The sequence below is a fragment of the Lithobates pipiens genome, unplaced genomic scaffold, assembly GCF_037356315.1.
Source record: "Lithobates pipiens isolate NorthernLeopardFrog02 unplaced genomic scaffold, aLitPip1_a1.2 Scaffold_66, whole genome shotgun sequence".
NCBI classification, from domain to species: domain Eukaryota; kingdom Metazoa; phylum Chordata; class Amphibia; order Anura; family Ranidae; genus Lithobates; species Lithobates pipiens.
Window position 1 is genome coordinate 1,804,696 of NW_027507888.1, and position 18,862 is coordinate 1,823,557.

An 18,862-nucleotide genomic window follows, 5' to 3' on the forward strand; every position below is an offset into this window, starting at 1 on the left:
CCTTCTCCTTAAGCTTCCCCGCTAACACTCTACCACACTTATCTCCTAGTTCATACCCTGTTCTCTTCCCTGCCTGTATCACCGCTTTCGCCTTATAGCGGTGAAGGTCTGTCATCTGCCTCCTCAAATGTGCCAAATCTTTCCCTAGGAGTGGTGTCTGTACTTTCTTATGTTGCGTTTCAAGTTTTTGAATTTCTTCCGATATTTTTATTATCTGCGCTTCTCGTGCTTTTTTCATTTGGGAGCCATGTTTAATCAAAATCCCCCGCATGACCACCTTATGTGCCTCCCATATCATGCCCGGGTCGCTCCCCGGGGTGTCGTTGGTCTGAAAGTATGCCATCATTTCCTTTATAATATCCTCCTGTATATCTGCTTTCTGTAGCAGACTTTCATTCAAACGCCAACTACGTCCCGAGGAGCGAGCCGGGCTAGACAGGGAGATCTGCAATGTAACCGGTGCATGGTCTGACCAGGTTATATTTCCTATCGTCACCTCTATTACCGACGTGAGTAGATAGTGTGGCACAAGAAATAGATCAATACGGGAGTATTGTTGATGCGGGTTGGAAAAAAAAGTATAATCCTTTTCTCCTGCGTGGAAAATCCGCCATACATCTACCAACTGCATCTCCTGCATCTCCCGTTTGACCCTCTTCCTAACACCGTCTGGGGTTGAGGATGAGCCCATAGAGGTATCCATTCCGGGGTCCAAGGAGACATTAAAGTCTCCTCCCAGAATCAACTTTCCTTCTACAAATTCTGCTAGTTTTCTCAAAATTTTATTTAAGAAAGCATCTTGTTGTATGTTTGGTGCATATATCGTAGCCAAAGTTACTTTTACTCCATCAATATGGCCTTTAAGAAATAGGAAGCGTCCATTCCCATCCACTTGTTTGTCCAAAAGGGACCAAGATATCCGATTAGATATGAGAATGGACACCCCCTTAGATTTTGCTTCTTGATTGTGTGCGTGATAAACACAGGGAAAAAATCTGTTCTGAAGTAAGGGGAGTCCACCTGTCCTAAAATGCGTTTCCTGTACAAATGCTACATCTGTACGATGACGTTTCAAATCATTTAATAACATCCTTCTTTTTTCAGGGACATTAAGTCCCTTAACATTCATAGAGGTCACCCTTATCCCCTCCATCCTGGGGGAGGGGAGGAGAGAGAGGGAGAGAAGAAAAAAAAAAAAAAAAAAAAAAAAAACCCCACAGAAAAACAAAAACACACAAAAAAAAAAAAAGGGGGGAAATACCCCTAAGAGAGACACCCCCCTCTGAGCCTCCGACCGTCTGGCTCAGGTGGGTGTAAACCTAATTTGGGGTTCGGCCTGGATTTGGCACAGAACCGAGAGCTCTGTTCCCAGTCCCCTCCACCCAGTCCTATAGCCCCCATCTAGGGCTACCTTTCCATGTTACCTCGCCTTTTTACCTATACCTACATGCCTTCCTTCCTTCCCCTCCTCCCATTGCATCTTCCATCCCACCATCCCCCAAGGGGTAGTGATAATCTTCTCCCACATTCCTCATTCTTACCCTTTCCCCTTTCTAACTCTCTCTTGCTTCCTCCTAATTACCGTTACCGTGTGTTCCATCTTAGATTCCCTAAAGTTCCCATCTTGTTTAAGCTGTCGGTATGAACAGATCTGGTATGTTCTCCCCTCTTATTTATTATTTATATCTTCCCTCCAGATTTTCCTGTTTTTCCCGTTTATTCCATATATTTCAAAACTTTATCAGAATATTCCCCCCTAATATTCCATATACACATACCAAGTTGTATAGTGCCACCTAAATTATGCAAAAAATAAAATAAAATACAGTGCTAGTTTTCTTATTTCATAACATAATTACAATCTAATAATATAATTACAATAGAAACAATAATATCACTCCTCTTATATTTTTCCATTGCACTCTGTAATTTTTTCTTTCCCCGTGTATATAAACCAACCTATCCGTTCCTATAAACACACATCTGTGTGTGCGCACTCATTGACATAAAAAAAAAAAACCCACCACCCCTCTTTACCCATTGCCTTCTCCCCCCCCCACCTCCTAAACCCCCCCCCCCAAAAAAAACATGTGTTTTTAAATAGGGGTGCCATTTCTATTAGACACCATCGAATTGTACAGTGATACCACAGTAATATAATATTAATTTTCACGGCAAACAAACACAAAAAAAAAAAAAAAACATTCCTCAAATGTGTCCCTGTTATATCTTCCCCAAATACCCTATATACTCCCCCTTCCAGTGTAACCACCTCCCACCTCTCCCTCTTAAAAAACTCTCTGTGCGCCTACTACCTCCATTTTCCTGCCCCAAATGAACCAAACCCCCCATACCAAAAAAAAAAAAAACACACAACACACCAAAAAACCAACCCCCCCCCCCCCCAAAAAAAAGGGAATACAATGCTAGTTTCCTTATTTCATAACATAATTACAATCTAATAATATATTTACAATAGAAACAATAATACCACTCCTCTTATATTTTCCATTACACTCTGGAATTTTTTCTTTCCCCGTGTATATAAACCAACCTATTCATTCCTATAAACACACATCTGTGTGTGCGTACCCACTGACATCAATAATAAAAAAAAAAAAAGAAAAAAAAAGCGGGTTCCTTCCTTCATCTCGGGTATATAAAGGGGTGATATCTGAATTCAGGGAGAGCCCGGGTGAACACCCCGAGTGCCCCCCCGGGGGGGGGACAAAGGAGAGAAAAAATCCCCCCCTTAACCCCCCCCGAGACACCCGCTCCACCCAGCCCTCCCCAAGGGGAAAAAAAAACGGGGAAAGGGGAAGTCAAAAAAAATAAAAAAAGGGTGGGGTCCGGAGGGAGCAACCCCTTTTAGCTAAAAAAAAGGGGACCATAATAGAGAGGCATCCCGTCAGAATCCCATATCTTCCCTTCTATTTAAAGTGAGATTGTCCTTTCTCTTGTCAGTCCATCTTTTTCTGGAATACATGGTCTTCCTTCTCTACTAGCGACCTTATTTCTTAAAGTGTTTACTATTGGCTGCAGCCAGTTCTGTATCCCAAACGTCTCCACTTCAAGGAAGGCAAATAATTCCGGGAGTTCCGACGGGTATCGCAAGGTAAATGTCTTTGAATTTTTTTTTATAATTAACGCGATGGGGTAACCCCACCTATAGGACCCCCCCATCATCTTGATTTTATCCAAAAGTGGGCGCAACATTGCCCTGCGCTGCAGGGTGGCCCGTGAGAGATCAGGCAGTATTTTCACCAAGGCCCCGTTCTGTTCTAAATCTCCACTTTCCCAAGCCTTACGGCTTATTAACTCCTTCTGTGCAAAACGGAAAAAACGACATATCACATCCCTTGGTCTATTTGTGTTTGTCACCGGGGGACCCGGGGCTCTATGCACTCTTTCAAATTCCAAAGGTTGGGAGAGGGGACCAGCTAATTTTTCACATATTGAAGAAATTGTAGCCTGCAGCATATCCCGTCCTATAGCCTCCGGGACCCCCCTAAACCGTAAGTTCTGACGTCTACTGCGGTCTTCTAACTCTTCCAGCCGTAATTGCATAGCAGAGACCTGGGAGGATTGTACATTCTGTACCTGTTCTAGATGGTAAACTCGGTTTTCCAGGGAGGACCATGCGGTCTCCCCACTCACCAGTCTCTCTGTCAGCTGCTGAACTTCTGCCTGTACTGCCTTGAGCTCTCTGCAGTGCATCTCCTCCAAACGGGCCACCATCGCCTCCATGTCCGTTCGAGTTGGTAATGCCAGCAGGTCTGCACGGGTAGGGAGAGCTTGTAGTAATGTTCTCAGGTCCAGCTCTCCCACTCTCCCTCCTTTCTGTCCCTCGTGCTCAGCATGTTGTTCCTCCATGTCACACTCTGCTGATACAGTGGAGGAAGACCACACCGGCTCTCTCACTTCCTGGTGTGTCACGTGCACCACTCGTCCCTCAGCATTCTCTGTATCAGGCTCTGCTTGTCTCCGTGAGGCTCGTGTACGGGGGAAAAACAATTCAATCTCAGGCTGTGCTGTCTGTCTCCTCTGCCTCTCTCTTCTATTCATCCCTGTGCAGGTTACTGCATGTAGGCTACAGCCTCATGGCTTAGCACTCCAGGTAATCAATCACTGTCTAATGACCAGGTGGAGGGTCAGGGCTCCCAGAGCGTGTGTCTCACTCCTCCACCATCTCCAAGCTCCACCCTCGAGCTTCCGCTTTCTGCTGTGAAGTTGGACTTTTTGTTAGAACTAACGAGTCCTATGGGGGCACATCTTGGAAGGTCCAAAAATGGGTAAAACGGACTGTAGAAACCACCCACGGATCTTCGCAACGACTGCTTGATACCTCCGCAAACCTCTTCAACCTGGCTGCAGTGGCCTTTTGTCAAATGGACTTTGTCCCCTCCTGATTATTGGAGAGGCTTCTCTATTTGCCTTTAGAAACGTGGCCTGAGTACTCCTCCAATTCTTTTTGGGGTCTCTGCCTTGTCTAAAGTTGGAGAAATTCCTATTCCTGGAAGCTTGGAATTTTGTTGATACCACGTGTGAATGCCTCACCCTTCTATCCTGGGAAAGTAGCCCCAACTTCCCTCCTGTCACTAATCCATAAAAGACATGGATGAGCGAGTTTGGGATGGAGGAGCTTTACTGGGCTGGACAGATTCTTGACCTCAACCCAATAGAACACCTTTGGGATGAATTAGAGCAGAGAATCCCGAGCCAAGCCTACTCGTCCACATCAGTGCCTGACTTCACAAATGCTCTCCCTGGAAGAATGGTCAAACATTCCCAAAGACACACACCTACACCTTGTGGTCAGCCTGTCCAGAAGAATTGAAGCTGTTGTAGCTGCAAAAGGGTGGGCCAACTCAATAGTGATTGACCACCAAGGGGAGACGTGCTGCCCATCATTGAGCATCAAGGGGAGACATGCTGCCCATCATTGACCACCAAGGGGAGACGTGCTGCCTATCATTGACCACCAAGGGGAGACGTGCTGCCCATCATTGACCACCAAGGGGAGACATGCTGCCCATCATTGACCACCAAGGGGAGACATGCTGCCCATCATTGACCACCAAGGGGAGACATGCTGCCCATCATTGACCACCAAGGGGAGACATGCTGCCCATTGACCACCAAGGGGAGACATGCTGCCCATTGACCACCAATGGGATGAACGTGCCCTGGAGTTAAATAAATGTATAAAATGAAAAAAGAATGTGTACCCTTCACTTACTTTAGATCGAACAGCAGCCCAGCCATACTGGATCATTCCAGTCAAAAGGAAGAAAGAAATGACCACAGATCCAGAACTTCCAATTGCCTTTTATATTGTTTCACAAAGATAACACCAAAGACACCAAACTATGGTCATGTGGACGCATTTCACACATACATCTTGTGCTCATTCCAGTCATCTGCAACGAGATATTGGTAACATTAAAAAACACAAGGAGGATGATATGGGGCTTTGGGCCCCAATTATTGCATTAACAACCTTTAAAACACACTGCACTCAATTGTAATATTGACAAGCTAGGCATTTTAAAACAATAAAATGCTTTCCTGGCTTCTAAAAAAATAAAGCATTCAGCAGTAAAAATATACATCATTTTCACATTAAACAATATGGTTCTAATGCTAACTAATAACCGTACTAAAGCCTAACAAAAAAATAAAAATAAATCAATTATGTGCATTGTGTCTGAATACTCCTCTGTTGGGACCACAAAGAGCTGGAAACCAATGGGAAATCAATCGCAATGCATTCTATGCTGCGCCAGGCTGGGCATGAATCAGCAGCAAAGGGCAAATTAATGGCATTGTATACAAACAATGCTACCATGGGCTTGGGAGGGGGTCCTGTCGAAAGCCTAGCTGCAACAAATGGGCAGCAAGAAATCTATGTGCATTGCATCTGAACACTGCTCTGTTGGGACCACAGAGAGCCTGAAAAGGGAAATCAGGCGCAATACATTCTATGCTGCGCCAGACTGGGTATGAATCAGCAGCAAAGGGCGAATTAATGGCATTGTATAAAACCAATGCTACAGTGGGCTTGATTGTGCAACACATCATTTGCATTTCATATAACTGGCTCCCCTAGAGCAGCCAATCACTATCTGCATTGCTTATGAATGCTGCTTTGTTGGGACCACAAAAAGCATATGCGCAAGGTGAAATCATTTGCAATGCATTCTACACTGCTCCAAGTTGGGCATATAAATGAGTAGTGGAGGGGAAATAATGGCATTGTAAACAAACAATGCTTCAGTGGGCTTGATTGCACAACACATCATTTGAATTTCATATAAACCAAAGGCCGGCTCTAGTAGAGCAGCCATTTACTATTTACATTGCCTATGAAATCTGCTCTGTTGGGACCACAGAGCATATGTGCAAGGGGAAATCACTGGCAATGCATTCTACACTGCTCCAAGGTGGGCATACTAATGAGCAGCAAACGGGTAGTTAACAGCATTATATACAAACAATGCTACAGTGGGCTTGGGAGGGGGTCCTGTCTAAATCCCGCTCTAGCAAATGGGCAGCAAGTGATATCTATGTGCATTGAACCTGAACCCTACTCTGTTTTTGCTTGCTACTGGCTACACTATACATGGACATTAATGAATAGTTTTCATTGAAAACTTTCATATGGTTTAAATTATGGACGTTTAAACCTATTTGTGTGGGAATGGCATGTGTCATACCTTTTCCCCTATGGGGAGAAGACATCTTGACCCAGTCCCTAAAGTCTGAACCAAGAATAGGGCACATTGATTTTGGCCTGGCCAAAGTTTGTTGGCTGTAGTATGGTGCCCTCATACTCTAACCAAGAAAAGCTAAGAACCATTCCAAGATCAAAACACCGAATTCCCAGGAAGAAAGGATGAATAGTTAGAATAGGATCTGCCATTCACTTCATAGGCCATAACCAAACATTTGGACTGCCTGCCATGTTGCCCTAGAAGCAGTTGGAAGAGAGACTGAATCAGATCTAGCCCGGCCTTCTCAGAGGAATGAGCACTCTTCCGCAAGTCCAGCACGAACTGAGATTGACCCAGTCCCTCAGCCTTCTACTTCAGAACAACCTAGCAACCAGACTAGAGGCTTAATTATAGCTTACAATTGAAATGTAAGATGGTCTTCCAACAGCCGCCCTTTACTTCCAGAGAGCGGGGGCTCTCTGTAGACTTTCCCAAGAGGGATCAGACTGAAATCCCTGCTCTCTTTCTTATTCCTAACTCCATCCAGCAATATTTTTGGGTCCACAAAATTCAGTGGGTAAACCCAAGCAATGAGTTCTGATTAAAGCTCATAACTCAGGCAGTTAATTGAGCTATATACTTTTTCATTCCTAACGCAGTCAAGCAATATTTTTGGGTCCACAAAATTCAGTGATGAACCCAAGCAATGAGTTATGATTAAAGCTCATAACTCTGACACTGCTTCTATAGCATGTTAGACAATTTATTTTATCATCCTTAACCACTTAAGGACCGCCGCATGGCAATGTACGTCGGTGCAATGGCACCGACAGGCACAAGGGCAGCACAGTGGTGTAGTGGTTAGCACTCTCACCTAGGAATAAGATGGGTCACTGGTTCAAATCCCAACCACAACACTACCTGCTTGGAGTTTGCATGTTCTCCCTGTGTCTGCGTGGGTTTTCTCCGGGTACTCCGGTTTCCTCCCACAATCCAAAGACATGCAGGTAGGTTAATTGGCCTCTGTCCAAAGTTGGCCCTAGTATATGCATGGGGACCTTGGATTGTGGGCTCCTTGAGGGTAGGGACCAATGTGAGTGTGCAATGTACAGGAATAGGGACAATTGTAGACACTCACTTAGGTTGAACTGGATGGACTGGTGTCTTTTTTCAACCTAACTAACTATGAAACTATGAAAGCACGTACATGTACGTGCTTGCCTTCCAGTGGGTGGGGGGTCCGATCGGACCCCCCTCCCGCTGGATGCGGCGGTCCGTTTCGCTTCAGGAGCGATCCGGGATGAGGGGATGGCCGTTGGTTTCTGGCCATCCCCTCTCGATCGCTCCTGGCGAATGAGAAGCTTCCCCCGCTGTGTATAGTAAACACAGGCAGGGAGGAAGTGATGTCATTCTCCTCGGGGCGGTCTTATTGACCGGACTACGAGGAGAACAGTGAAAGTAAGTGTGCACCAACACTACACTGACATGTAGGTACACAACCCCCCCCCCCCATCTCCCCCCCTCCCAGTCACAGTGTCACTGATTGCAGTGATCATTTATTTATTGATCACTGCATTTAGTGTCAGTTGTGACAGTAAATACTGTCAGGGCAGTTAATGTTAGGTCCAGGGTAGCCCCCTACCCCCCCAATAAAGGTTTAACCCCCTGATTGCCCCTAGAGTTAACCCTTTCACCCCCTTTTGCCAGTGTCACTAAGCGATCGTTTTTCTGATCGCTCCATTAGTGTCACTGGTGCCGCTAAGTAGCTAGTTATTTTTTTTAGGTTACAAAAGAAATTAGAAATCTGCGCTTAGTAAAATAAAATAAAATAAAATGATATAAAAACAGCAGCTGAACACTATAACCTGGATACTGGGCACACAAAAGCAGAAAAAAGTAAAAGTGCTTTGCTTGGCCTCTTAAATATAAATGTGACTTAATAGGGAAAATGTGTGTGTATGGAAAATGTGAAAAACCTAAATAATGTGAAAAATCATTAGTGAAAAATACTTTGAAAACCCAAATTTCCAATGAAGTCAAAAGAAATGAATCTGTAATTCAAATGTCCATTAAAGTGAAAAACCAAATAATCATAAAAAATAATGTGACACAATATAAAGTCCCATGTGAAATATAAGACAAAAAATGATGATTGATCTTGTATGTTCAAAACAACAATAATAATGCTTGACCACGTGGACCCTTCACCTCTGTAAACCAATAATGAATGGAGGCTTACCAGATCTCCAGTGACCCCCTGTTAAGGGAGGTCAGTCTGCGCAGATACGATCACATAGACGTTTCGATAAGGAAGCCGAAAGCCGACCCAATCGTTTCGGTGCAAGAAGCCGGGAAACGACCCAATCCTTCGGATATCACGTAGTCTCCAAATACGCTCGGATCCTCTCTTAGGCCTCAAAACGTCATATCACTGGTGCTGCTCCTGGATAATGCTAATGCACCTGGGGTGATTAGGGTGTGTCCAGGCATGCTGCGTGCCTGGGCACACCCTAATCACCCCAGGTGCATTCATTATTGGTTTACAGAGGTGAAGGGTCCACGTGGTCAAGCATTATTATTGTTGTTTTGAACATACAAGATCAATCATCATTTTTTGTCTTATATTTCACATGGGACTTTATATTGTGTCACATTATTTTTTATGATTATTTGGTTTTTCACTTTAATGGACATTTGAGTTACAGATTCATTTCTTTTGACTTCATTGGACATTTGGGTTTTCAAAGTATTTTTCACTAATGATTTTTCACATTATTTAGGTTTTTCACATTTTCCATACACACACATTTTTTCTATTAAGTCACATTAATACACATTTATATTTAAGAGGCCAAGCACTGCACTTTTATTTTTTTTAGGTTCACCGCCAGGTTTTTATAGAGCTAGGTACCCCGATATACTGCCCAATAATGGTTTACGCTGCACTTAGGTCTAGGGACATTCAGGGTGACATGGTTAGCACCTGGATGGGAAACCGCCAGGGAATACCAGGTGCCGTATTCTTTTTTTTAATATGTTGTTGGCGTCGATGACCTGTTTTATTTTTCTGCTTGTTTGCCGAGGTGACCATCTTGGCATTTGTCAAGAGGGTTGAGAGTGGCCAGAAAGATCGCCTACGACCAAATCAGCCTGAATTTGCCAGATCTCATTTGATTTTGGATGCTAAGCAGGGTCGGGCCTGTTTAGTACCTGGGTGGGATTCCGCCTGGGAATTCCAGGTGCCGTAGACTTTTTCTTAATATGTTGTAGGCGTCGACGACCTGTTTTATTTTGCTGGTTGTTTGCCAAGGTGAATATGTTGGCGTTTGTCAAGAGGGTTGAGAGTGGTCAGAAAGATCGCTTACTGTACATCACCCTGAATGCGCCCGATCTCATCTGATCTCGGATGCTAAGCAGGGTCGAACCTGGTTAGTACCTGGATAGTACACCGCATGGGAATACCAGGAGCTGTAGGCTTTTTTTTAATATGTTGTTGATGTCGACAACCTCTTTTATTTTTCTGCTTTTTTGCCGAGGTGACCATCTTGGTGTTTTTCAAGAGGGTTGAGAGTGGCCAAAAAGATCGCCTACGGCCACATCACCCTGAATGCGCCTGATCTCGTCTGATCTCGGATACTAACCAGGGTCGGGCCTGGTTAGAGCCTGGATGGAAGACCCCCTGGGAATACATTCTGAAATGGTACATTTAGAATATTTATTTTATCATCATCCATGATTTTTATGTAGGTACCCACCATCTGCTAATGCTGCAGAAGCAGAAAAGGGATTCCGTCTTGCTTGGAGTGTGCCTGGCTTCCCATCTTGCTTTGAGAGATCATAGCTTCCCATCTTGCTTGAAGATTTCATGGCTTATCAAACAGTCATGAAAAAGAGAAAATTTACAATGGAATTATGCTTACTTATCCAGAGATAATGAAATCTGAGGTTTGGGTTAAAAATACAAAATCGAAACCATGGCACGATATACATTTTTTTTACTGTTAACCTAAAATGCTTACTTCATGGTTAAACCTGGCTTAACCCATTCATGACTAAGCCTATTTTTGGCATTTGGTGTTTACAAGTTAAAATCCATATTTTTTGCTAGAAAATTACTTGGAACCCCCAAACATTATATATATATATATTTTTTTTAACAGAGACTCTAGAGAATAAAACGGCGATTGTTGCAATATTTTATGTCACACGGTATTTGCTCAGCGGTGTTTTAAATGCAACTTTTTGGGAAAAGGGACACTTTCATGAATAAAAAAAAAAAAAACAGTAAAATTATCCCATTTTTTTTTTTTGCATAATGTGAAAGATAATGTTACGCCAAGTAAATAGATACCAAACATGCCACACTTTATAATTGCATGCACTTGTGGATTGACGACAAAGTACGGTACCTAAAAACCTCAATAGGCGACGCTTTAAACATTTTTTTACGGTTACCAGGTTAGAGTTTCAGAGGAGGTCTAGTGCTAGAATTAGTGCATCAGCGCTGAAAGCTGAAAATTGGTCTGGGCAGGAGGGGGGTTTAAGTGCCCAGTAAGCAAGTGGTTAAAGTGGTGCTCCGGCCAAAATTACACTTTTTAAATAAAAATACCCCTATAATACACAAGCTTAATGTATTCAGTAAAGTTGGTCTGTAAACTAAGGTCTGTTTTGTTAGGTTATTACAGCATTTTGAAAGTTTATAAACTAGCAGCAGACTGTGACCATCTGAAGTGTGGGCATCTGAAGCCAGACTGTATTTCTTCCTGGATTTCAGCCTTGCAGATCTCGCACATGCTCAATGCTGCACAAGCAGTGTAATAAGTTTCAGGTCAGGTTTCCATGGCAACGGCAGTGTTAGAGGAAGTTGCCACCCATATCTATGCAAACCCCTCCTCCCTCCAGGAACCAGTAAATATACTGCATGTACAAGGAATATTATTCAAGAAACACACACACACACTATATCTACACTCAGCTGATACTTTTTTCTGTACAGCTTTTCATTTAAAAAGAAAAAAATAATAATTAAAAAAATAATAATCTCAGCAACACAATTCATTTATGCATCTAGACGTATTGAAGACGACTTTATGAAGTTCAAACTGTGCATATTAATTTTGAAAAATTGTGCTTGTGTTTTGGTGTTAGGCCCCTTTCACACGGGATGGATCAGTAATGATCCGCCCGGTGATAATCCGCTTGCTCAGCGGGGATCGCTCTGTTGTCCCCGCTGAGCCGGAGGATAACAGGGCGGTCCCAGCACACTGTGCATGGACCGCCCTGTCAGCTCTCCGCTCTCCTCTATGGGGGATCGTCTGTCCGTGTTCATCCGATCCGCTCTGCAGACGGATTGAAAAATAGGATTTTCCTCCGTCTGCAGAATCCGACAATTGCGGAGGCGGACGATATCGGGTGTTTGCGGATGTTCATCCGCCGACACCCGCTATCCCATAGGAATGCATGTATGTCCGTACTTCATCCGCAAACGGATGGATGAAATACGCACATAATGTCCGCATGTGTGAATGGGGTCTTAGATGGGATGGTGGGAGTATTTAAAAAAACTGCTTATTTACAACTATTTGCACAAACAACTTTCTCTATGTTACATAGATAATCGGGTTAAAAATAAGAAAATATTCCCCCAGCACATCGCATCGCCCCCTCCCCGTAAAAACGCATCACAACGCCCCCAGCACATCGAATCGCATCTCCCCCAACACTTCTCATCGCATTGCCCAAAGCACATTGCATCACCCCCGACACATCAAATCACATCAGAACATCGAATCGCATCGCCCTCAACAGATCGCATCAAATCGCATCACCCAAGCACATCGCATTAAATCGCCCCAGCACATTGAATCGCATCTCTCCCAGAACATCAAATCTCAACACCCAAGCACATCGCATCACATCTCCCCCAGAACATCGAATCGCATCACCCCCAGCACATTGCATCACCCCCAACACTTCGAATTGCATCAGCACATCGAATCGTATCGCCCCAACACATCTCATCGCCCCAGCAAATCTAATTGCATCTCCCCCATCCCATTGCATCTGCCCCAGCACATTGCATCACCCCCAGCGCATCGAAATGCCCAAAGCACATTGCATCACCTACAACACATCGAATCGCATCAGCACATCGAATTGCTTCCCCCCACCTTATCGCATCAAAATGCATCACCCAAGCACATCGCATCGCCTCAGCACATCGAATCGCATCTCCCCAGAACATCGAATCACATCTCCCCCAGCACATCGAATCGCCCAAAGCACATTGCATCACGCCAACACATCAAATCACATCAGAAAATCGAATCGCGCTGCCCTCAACACATCGCATCGAATCACATCACCCAAGCACATTGCATTGAATGGCCCCAGCACATCGAATCGCATCTCCCCCAGAACATCGAATCACATCACCCCAGCACATTGCATCACCCCCAACACTTCGAATTGCATCATCACATCGAATCGCATCGCCCCAGCAAATCGAATCGCATCTCCCCCAGCACATTGCATCTCCCAGCACATCTAATCGCCCCAGCACATCAAATCGCCCAAAGCACATTGCATCACCCCCAAAACATCGAATCACATCAGCACATCAAATCGCATTGCCCCACCACATCGCATCGAAACACATCACCCAAGCACATCGCATCGCTGGTAGAAGGGAATTAATTAATTTACAGTTAAATGTTGTTAGAGTACTTACCTTTGATTGGTCCAGAGGCTTAGTAACGGTTGCCACAAACAGGAGACCCTATAAAAGAGAAAAAAGTGTGTCAGTTGCCGCAGTATAATGGACAAAGAAGATCAGAACACATCCCTGCTGTTTCGTTATGGAGTCCTTACTGCGACAGGTGATCGAACAGGCTGGTGCCGTGGATGGAGAGCGGTGGCTTCGTTCCTGTCTGTCGGCTTATCCGGTGGCTGGTTCTGGTAGTGTTCCGTCTGTGGATGTCCCTCTGGTGGAGCAGTTTGATTTCCTCAGTGCATTCTCTCGGGTACCCCAGGATCTTCCGGTTTCGGCGGCTTCCTCTTCCTCCCGGTCGGTCCCTCCTCTTGACACGGTGACGCAAGAACCTTTCGGAGATGTCCGCAGCTGTTCGGCCTATTCTCCGATCTCCGAGGACGGCACAGGTGCAGTGGACCATCGGGCTGCCCGGAAAAAAACGAGAAGGAGACCGCGAAGATTTGAATTGGTGGATTCACCCCTGCAAAACAAAAAAGGTACTGGGTCTGCTTGTTTGAAGAAAAAGAAAAAATCAAATCATTTGAATGTTACTGGGCATACTGTCACTGCTAGGGACAATGTCTATAGTGCTTTACATGTATCTGATGCGGTGGCTGCTACAGTTGATAATGCTTCACTGGTGCTTGATAACATTGCCATGGTGAATGCAGGGGCGGATCCAGGGGGGGGGGCAACGGGTCAATTGCCCCCCCCCAAGAATACTGGCAGGCTGGTTTCCGCGGGTCCAATCGCGGCCGGTTCCGCGGGTACCAGCGGCCCGGTTCCGCGGGTACCAGCGGGCCGGTTCCGCGGGTCCAATCGCGGCCGGTTCCGCGGGTACCCGCACGGCCGGTTCCGCGGGTCCAATCGCGGTCGGTTCCGCGGGTACCCGCGCTGAGTGGACGGTGAGGGGGGGCAGCTGGGCGGCTTAGGAGGGCTCCTGGCCAATCAGGAAGCCAGCAGGCAGGGGAGCAAGGAGATGACATCATCTCTCACTGCCCTGCATCCCTCCAGTTCCGCCCTCACTGTGTAGGAAGCTGTGTGCAGCAGAGAGATTGCAGAAAAGTGACACAGTAGGTGACAATCCGCAATGTGTGGCAGGCTACGTGGCAATCCGCAATGTGTGGCAGACTACGTGGCAAGTGGCAATCCGCAATCTGTGGCAGGTGACGTGGCAAGTGACAATCCGCAATGTGTGGCAGGCAACGTGGCAAGTGACAATCCGCAATGTGTGGCAGGTGACGTGGCAAGTGGCAATCCGCAATGTGTGGCAGGCAATGTGGCAAGTGACAATCCGCAATGTGTGGCAGGCTACGTGGCAAGTGGCAATCCGCAATGTGTGGCAGGCAACGTGGCAAGTGACAATCCGCAATGTGTGGCAGGTGATGTGGCAAGTGGCAATCCGCAATGTGTGGCAGGCAACGTGGCAAGTGACAATCCGCAATGTGTGGCAGGCAACGTGGCAAGTGACAATCCGCAATGTGTGGCAGGTGACGTGGCAAGTAACAATCCGCATTTGGTGACAAGTGACGTGGCAAGTGACAATCCACATTTGGTGGCAGGCGACATGGCAAGTGACATCCTCAGGGCTCCCACTGATTCTGCATTATGGTGAGTTGAACCATTTAATTTTATATTACAATGTATTAATAGAAATAATGCACTTCAATCATCCTGACACCATAACAACCATGGTGCCGTAATGATTGAAGCACAAATACCAGCCATTTCCCATATAAATTGCCCCCAAAAAAACATATTTTATAGCAGTGCCCCTCCCGAGATTAGACTCTGGATCCGCCCCTGGGTGAATGACAGAGCTCCTGTAATGGCTGCAGATTGCTCCATTTCTGAAGGATTTCAGCAGGCAGCTGTTCCTACTGCTCAAGAAGTTTCACGTTTAAATGGAGGTGAGTCGATTGATGCCTCTATTCTGCAAAACTTTATGATTAATGTCACAACTTTTATCGAATTTATTGCCTAAAACTGCTTCTTCTCGCTCTGCTGATGACGCTGCTCTTATGTCAGTTTCAAAAGATAGTGTTCATACTGCTTCAAATTCTTCTGTTTTACTTAATGTTGATTTGACTTCCTCTGGTTTATCATTAGTTCCCTCTTGTGCTACTGTTTCTAATGTTCTTGAACCTTACATTAAAGAAGTACTTACGTGTGAATTGTCTCCATTAGGTTTTCACTTACCTATTTCAGTTAAAGAAAAGATTTGGAAAGGGGATTATATTGAATTGCTTTCCTTATTGCCGTCATTTAAAGAATATAGGTTTGATAAAAAATATGGTGAGAAATCTGATGATGACAGGAGACGTTTAGGCACACGCAATTTTAATAATTGGTTACAATCTTTTTGTATTTATGCTAGTGTAATGGGCGAATGTCATCCTGAATTATGTAGCGGTATGTTTCATCATGTTGAAATAATTTTAGAAGCTTATAAAAATGTTCCAGGTTTAGCTTGGTTCTCTTATGATGAAGCCTTTCGACAGAAGCTTTCAGTTCATAAGTCTTCCTTTGGAGCAGGGAGAGACTGCAGTGACCCAAATCGCTAGCTATTAGGTCCACAAAAGTTATTTTAAGAACTGGTATGGTATAGGTGTAGTTCAGGATGGGTGGCACTAATAGGTACCACTGATAGATGGGACTGATGGGCACTGATAGGTGGCACTGATAGGTGGCTCTGATAGGTGGCACTGCTGGGCACTGATGGGCGGCGCTGATGGGCACTGGTAGATGACACTGATGGGCACGGATATGTGGCACTGGGGTGCAGCTCCGTTGTTGAGGCAGATTGTGGGCACTGATGTGTGGCACTGTGGGCACTGATGTGTGGCACTGTGGGCACTGCTGGGTGGCACTATGGGCACTGCTGGGTGGCACTGATTGGGGGCACTTTTTTATTACAGAGGTGGCACTGGCAGGGGGCAGGTGGGTACTGGTAAGCTGGTCGTGATCGTGACTGATGTCCCGATCACGGCCGCCGGTGATCGGCTCTTTTTTTTTCTCCTCACGCTGTCAGCGCGAGGAGGAAAGATAGCCGATTACCGGCTTCGTTGTATCACATGATCAGCTGTCATTGGCTGACAGCTGATCACATGGTAAGGGGTCGGGATCGACCCCTTGCTTGGATCTGTGATCAGGCGAGTCTCATAAACGGGCAGGGCGCTAGTGCACGGGACGATGTCGATAGACATCGTCCCGGCAAAGGAGGTCCGCGCTGTAGCCGTCATTTGGCTATAGCGCGGGTCTCTACTGTTTAAACTGAGCCGCAGATCTAAACCATTCTGCAGAAACTCCAAAACTACTGAGGTGGACGGAGTGGTGGGGTCCCACTGCTTACTTTCTGCAAATGTTTTAAATGTATTCCATATTTTAGAATAGATAAAGTTTGTGGAAGGTTTCCTAGCCTTTAGGAGAGTAGAAATCACCCCCACTGAGAATCCTAATGACTGGAAATTCTGCCGCTCAAGATCCAAAGATGTAGATTCAGTTTGTGAGGAGCTGGGTGCACCAATTTCTCCTGTGAGAGAAGCTGCGGGAACACTGGGATCTTGACCGGCGGGGCATACGCTGAGATGTTCTTAGATGTAGATGTTCTTTTAGACTCAGCAGAGCTAAATACACTGCTCGCAGCTCTAAGACGTTGGAGACTACCCCCGCCACAGGGACGTCCCATTTCCCTTGCACTGCCAGGTGATCTCAGTGTGCTCCCCACCCTTTCGAACTTGCGTTGGTGGTAAGAATGGTCCAGGAAGGGCATTGCAGGAGCCGAGGCTTTGAAATTAGGTCTTCCTTCGACCCCCAGAGGAGACTTCTCTTCATAGAAGCTGAAATTGATATTCTCTGACATAGGGACTTCTTCCTCCACTGCGTCAAAAAGCCCCATTGAAAAGTCCTCAGATGCCAATGAGCCCAAGGTAACATTGGAAAGGCAAGCCGCCATGGTCCCAATTAAACTCAAGCAATTCGAGGCTGACAGGTGGGAGAGAGATCTGACGTGGACCATCTTCTGAACAATCGCCTTCACCTTCTGGGGAGGGAGGCGCACTGTACCAGCCTTGGTATTGAATAGAGCACCCAGGTAAATCATCACCTGAGTTGGGGTTAGGAGGCTCTTCTCTGTATTTACTAACCATCCAAACTCTCTCAGAGTCCTCAGAAGAATCTCCTTGTAGTCCCGTAGCTGGGCTTGATCAGACGCTAGCAGTAGAATGTCATCCAAAAAGTGAAAGACTCGAAGGTGCCAGGGCTGAAATTAGAACTTTTGAGAATATCCTTGGTGATGTGCATAGGCCAAAAGGCAGGCATTGAAACTGGAGATGTGTTGAGCCTATTGCCACTCTCAAAAATCTTTGGAACGCTGGTAACACGGGAACATGGAAATAAGCATCTTGCAAGTCTACCGATAGCAAGCAGTCTCCTGGTTGGACCATCTGGATGATCGTCTGCAAGGATTCCATCTTGAACGAGTCGAGCTGTATGAAACGATTTAACCTCTTCAGATCCACCACTGGTCTCCACTCTCCACTCTTCTTGGGGATGAGGAAGAGAGGAGAATAGAATCCCATGAATCTCTCGGAGGGAGGGACCGGTAAAACTGCCTGTTGTACTACAAGAAGGTGAAGATATTTCTGCAAAGATTCCGCTTTCTGCTGTGAAGTTGGACTTTTTGTTAGAACTAACGAGTCTTGTGGGGGCACATCTTGGAAGGTCCAAAAATGGGTAAAACGGACTGTAGAGACCACCCACGGATCTTCGCAACGACTGCCCGATACCTCCGCAAACCTCTTCAACCTGGCTGCAGTGGCCTTTTGTCAAAAGGATTTTGTCCCCTCCTGAGTATTGGAGAGGCTTCTCTATTTGCCTTTAAAAACGTGGCCTGAGTACTCCTCCAATTCTTTTTGGGGTCTCTGCCTTGTCTAAAGTTGGAGAAATTCCTATTCCTGGAAGCTTGGAATTTTGTTGATACCACGTGTGAATGCCTCACCCTTCTATCCTGGGGAAGTAGCCCCAACTTCCCTCCTGTCACTCTCGAGATTGCCTTTTCCAGTCTTTCTCCAAAGAGTGCCTTCCCATCAAAAGGGATTTTGCACCAGTTTTGTTTTGATGCTGCGTCGGCTGCCCATGGCTTTTATAATGTTGTCCTTTGGTACATCTTCTCGGATAAATACTTCAATGTTTTCTGTCCAAACTTTAATGGCATTAGACACCAAGGCTAAAGCCACAGCCAGTCTACATGCTCCTCCAGCCAACTGATAGGCTTTTTTCAAATCCATCTATACGCCTGTCCAGAGGATCTTTAAAAGGAGGCCGAATCCTCCATAGGTAGGGTGATGTTCTTGGTTAAACGCACCACTGCTGCATCAACTACTGGAGGTGTATCCAG

General features: G+C 45.6%; 1 long non-coding RNA gene and 1 pseudogene across 1 annotated transcript; one reads left to right on the forward strand and one right to left on the reverse strand.

The window, feature by feature from the left end:
- Positions 1-5,302: 5,302 nt before the first annotated feature.
- LOC143958952 (uncharacterized) lies at positions 5,303-13,855 on the reverse strand. The gene is made up of 4 exons (XR_013270162.1): positions 13,584-13,855; positions 13,444-13,491; positions 10,469-10,582; positions 5,303-5,420 (listed from the first exon to the last, which is right to left on the reverse strand). It is a non-coding gene; the product is annotated as an uncharacterized LOC143958952 (long non-coding RNA).
- Positions 10,073-10,190, forward strand: LOC143958978 (5S ribosomal RNA; annotated as a pseudogene).
- Positions 13,856-18,862: the final 5,007 nt, after the last annotated feature.